Source organism: Zingiber officinale, chromosome 4A, assembly GCF_018446385.1.
Source record: "Zingiber officinale cultivar Zhangliang chromosome 4A, Zo_v1.1, whole genome shotgun sequence".
NCBI classification, from domain to species: Eukaryota; Viridiplantae; Streptophyta; class Magnoliopsida; order Zingiberales; family Zingiberaceae; genus Zingiber; species Zingiber officinale.
The window spans coordinates 66,473,033-66,478,136 of NC_055992.1; positions in this window are offsets into that span (position 1 = coordinate 66,473,033).

Here is a 5,104-nt window from a genome sequence, read left to right on the forward strand (position 1 = left end):
GTCTGCCGGGCGGCTGGGAATGAGACCCCGCTCGGCGAGCTCCTTTTTGGTGGCCGCCTCAATTTCCACGGCCTTCAGTTTCAAATGAGCGGTAGCCTTAGAGCGCCACATGACTTCAGCTGCAGTAAACGAAATTAAAATCAATTAGACAAAAAAGACTAAGAGAGTAAAGAATCCTTACTCATGCGGACGGGGAGATTTGCCCGAACGGGAGACAATCCGAAAATATACAACACCCCCTTGAGCAGCAGCTGATCGATCTTGTATCGCTGACCGGACAACCAGTTCACCGCATGAAGATAGGCTGGATTGCTTCTGAACTTGCCGAGCTCCGGCTGAGTCGGCACAGCGGTCTGCCATTTGGTTCGGAATGCTGGCCGCTCGGGAAGTCGGATATAAAAGAAAAACTCCTTCCAGTGTTTGTTGGAGGTCGGCATATTGTCAAAAAATTTAAAGCCTATTCTACTTTGGAAAATAAAAGTCCCCAGCTCGGATTGTTTGGGGTAGAAGAAGAAGTGGAATATTTTAGGGTCAAGAGGGATACTGTGCAGCTTGAAGAGGACGACCATCCCGCTCAGCAGCCTAAAGGAATTCGGCACAAGTTGGCCGAGCGGGATGCGAAAATAGTTGCAAACCTCTAAAATAAAGGGATGGGTAGGAAATCTAAGGCCGCCCTGGAATTGGTCTAGAAAAAAACAAATGGTGCCGATCGGGGGGTCATGGGGCCGGTCAGTCGGGTTGGCTACAACTATTTCATAGTTATCGGGAATCCCATATGTCCGAACAAGGCGCCGAGCACCCTCCTCATCAAACCGACTCTCCATGGTCAGGTACCAAGGGCCGTGAACACCAACAGCGGGTTCGGAGGAGCTTGCCATCTCGAAGGAGCAAAAAGACAGCGAGAAATCGAAGGAATGGGAACAAAGGAGGCAGAACAAGTTGGGAAGGCCTTGTAAGGGAAGGGAGAAGCTTACTGAGGGAAGGTAGACAGAGAGGATCACCAAAGAGCCGAAGACCACCAAGAGGCAAGAGCTGGGACGACCGGAATGATGCAGCAGCAGCGGGCACCTTCGACGGAGAATACGCGATGAAACAGAAAATGCGGCGTAAAAGGCGAAGACGAGGGCTTTATACGAACGAGGCTGGTCAGCCTCGTCCGTCGGATGCAGGTCACGGAAGACGAAGTCATCATCTAGCCGTCCGTTTCAAAATGACCAGCGTCCCATCGTACGGATCATCACCGCCACGCGAGAAAAGCCACGTGGCGCTCTGTCGCCAGGTACAATTAATGCGCCCATACCGCGCATGCTTCGACTTAATGGAGAAGATTTGCGTGATTTTCGAGAAGATCTAGACAAGCAAACATCCATGTTGAGCGACAAGAGAACCGGAATGAAGAGCCGAACGGCTGAATTTGACAGAAGGGCCGAACGGCCCCAGGGATATTATAAGCTACGGAGAGGCGGCGACCGCCCGCTCGGACTCACTGCCTCCTTCGACTAGACTTGAAGGGAAGGCAAGTGATCCGGCGGTAAGAATGGGGGACCCATTTCCTGAAGGGTCTCAGCTTGAGGACCGATGAAGGGCTGACTAAGCGGTTAATGGCCACGCCGAGCAGCTGAGTAAGTCCGAGCGGAGCTAGACATAACTCATCCAAGGGTTTGGGTTTCCGACGCCAAGTCAGGAGGATCGAAGGGCCGAGCGGGATGCCGCTCGGCTGGAACCGAAGGGCCGAGCGGGTCGTCCGTTCGGCCAAGATAAGGGCGAGGGTACAAAGGGGGCTGAGCGGCCTATGCGCTCGGCTCGGGATATGGGATATCAGCTAAAGCATGTCTGATGATTAGGCCGTACACAAGATCGCACGATGGAGGACCTTCCCGTCACATCATGGAAAGGTTGATACAGTAGCGGTATGGCCTCATGGACATCTTCCTGACATATCCATATCTGGGCATGGCCCTTCTGACAGACCCATACCTGGGCATGGTCAAAGGCAGGTGGTTACTTTGATTGGTGCGCCCAGGCTTCTTCGGGAGCTCTATATAAGGCCTCCATTTCTTCACCGGAGGTATGAGAAATCTTGATCTGGAGACCACCTTCTTGTTATTCCTCGCCTGACTTGAGCATCGGAGGGCCGTCGCCGGGACACCCCTCCCGGCTCAGTTTTGCTGCAGGTTCACCGGAGCCCTCGAGGACCCAGCAAGGAGCGCCACATCCCCAGCGTTCGTTGACCCTTGGTTCGAACAGGATCAATGATTAATAGGAGTATTTTAGTACTTAATTTTGTTTCATTTACGGTACATGTAGGATTCGAGATCGAAATAAATTTATCTGATCTGAAAATGATTAGGATGATCTACATTAGAGGTAGTTAGTTTTATTTTTTACCTTTTTAGATCTTTGATTTTAGTACATGAGATTTGACTATATATTGGTTATATATTTACATTTATTTCACACTATGTTTTCTTTGAGTTTGATATTTACATGATTGAATTTAGATATGCTCCACTTGATATATATATATATATATATATAGTAGTCTCGTTGTTATCCATATTACTTAGTATCATGTATATATATATATATATATACTTTTGGATATGACAATATTAGTATTATATATAGATGATTATATTTATGGATCTGATTATATTTGTGCAACCTTTATCTCTTCAAGGGCGTCTCGAACTGATCCAGGGCGCCTCCAAGGGTTGATCCGAGGCGCCTCCCAGTACTTTTGTTGTGCCTCCGATACTATTCATCCGAAGATGATTTTTGCCATTTAACCTGCAACAAAGAGTTAATTCATAAAATAAAATATACCCTGCAAAATAGAGTTAGTGCAATATCTAATAACCTTATTAATTAGATCCTGTATTTCCAAGACTACGATCTAGTCATGATCTTAATTTAAGCTTCCAAAATGGATCTAAACTGGATTAGCGTCTACAGTCCCATCGGGACTTGTCCTCACTAGATCACTCTCCTCCAGTGACTTATCTCACTTAACATGTATAATCGCTTAACTTTCTTTAATCCACTGAGTCTTCCTGTCAGTTGTCAGGTCCGCATACCCAACTGGACTTGGGCCAGTTATCAGGTCCTGCAGACCCAGTCAGACTTCCTACCACATATCGGGTCACTCCTTGACCTATATGGACATCCCACCAACTATCAAGTCTAACAGGTCTAGCTAGATTTTAGCCTGGTGTCAGGTCCTCCAAACTTGTCAAGTCTTGCACACTTGGTAACAAGGTTTGATCATACAACACACTTTAATCCACTTATCATTTATCAAAACCTAAGTTTGACCATTAGTGCTAACTGCATCAACAATATTCTTCATTTTGATATAATGATAATTTAGATTAAAGTTAGAAAAATATACAAAAAAAAAAAAATAGCAATATGAAAATGATTTAAGAGAAGTTAAATAATTTAGATTTGTGTTTATTCAAAAGTTATCTCAATCAATTTTTAATAGAATTTTTAAAGTATTTTTGAAAATTACTTTTTCACTTTTCAGGGTATTTTCAAATAAGTTTCTCTAGATAATTTTCAAAAGAAGTTCTGAAAAAAAATTTCAAGTATTTTTTAAAGACATTTTACATGTATTTGTTAAAAACAATTCAAACATAAAATTTTGTTAGAATTTTATAAAATATTTTTTTAAAGTGTTTTCAAATAAATTTTTCAAAGTAAATTTTAAAAATATTTTTAAGTTTTTAAAATAGATTCTCTCCCTTAATATGATATTACCTTAAAAATAATCATCTAAAAATGTGTCTTTAAATGTCTAACATTTAGTTACTAACTAACTATTAGAAGATAGTAACGTTCACTAAGTTAGTCAAGTTAAGTAAGTGTATCTAGTTATTTATTAAGAATGACTACTTAACTTGATCAATGTATTTTGGTATTTTTCGCCCAAACTTATTTTGATGCATTGATATAAGCATCTGAAGCCTAGACAAAGTCCTATTCATTACATGTCATTCTATGTTTTTGAATACACAAATAAAGTAATCCTAGTGTGCTTGTGAAATGCTAGCTGTCTAAGAACTATATATGCATGCTTTATAGGGGAAAGACCTAGGCTAAGTCTATAATGTATTTTGGAGAATTAGAAAAATGGGGATTTTGACAAAATGTAAAATTAGGAGTAGCTTAGAAGTTAAAAATGACTTGACAAGTAAGAATGAAGTAGAAGAGTAACTCCTAATCTATTGTGCACATTCCTAACTATTGGTATAAATTACTAAATTTGGATTCAGGGAGCGGTTTAGTAAAGATGTCAGCTAAATTTGACTTGGACTAGACATAATTGAATTTAATGTCTCCTTTAGCTACATGATCCTTGATAAAATAATGTTTAATTTCAATGTATTTGGTTCTTGAATGATACGCTGAATTTTTGATTAAATCAATTGAGTTAATGTTATCAATAAATATTTTTACATTTTTATATGGTAGATTAAAGTCTTTTAAAGTGTGCATCATCCATAATAACTATGCTACACATTCTCCTATTATTATATACTCTGCTTCAGTAGTAGATAGAGCAACCCAATGTTATTTTCTATTGAACCAGCTGACAAGTGATGGTCTAAGGAGTTGTCATCCATCACTTGTACTTTTTCGATCTAATTTATTGCCGACATAATTTGAGTCAGAGTAACCTATGAGTTTAAAGTTAGTTGTTCTAGGGTACCAAATTTCTACATTAGGTATGCTTTTTAAGTATCTAAAGATTCTTTTTTACATTAGTTAGGTGAGATTCCTTAGCACAAATTTGGTATTTAGCACATATAGTAATTGTAAATAAAATATTAGGTCTGTAAAATACTGAACAAAATAGTAAATAAATAATAAGGTTTAAAAGACTAATAGTCTTAATGAATTTTTTTTGGATTTTTAGAAATTTTTTGAGATTTAATCGGAGCATGTATGACGTACTTAGAGAGGATGCGTTCATGGGTCCGAGGAAAAGTCTGTTTCGAATACCCAAAGGTGGGAGTTGATCAATTTGATTAACATATAGTTGAATTAATCAAAACCTAAGTTATAAATAAAACCTTAACCTCCCCCCCCCCCCTCTTAA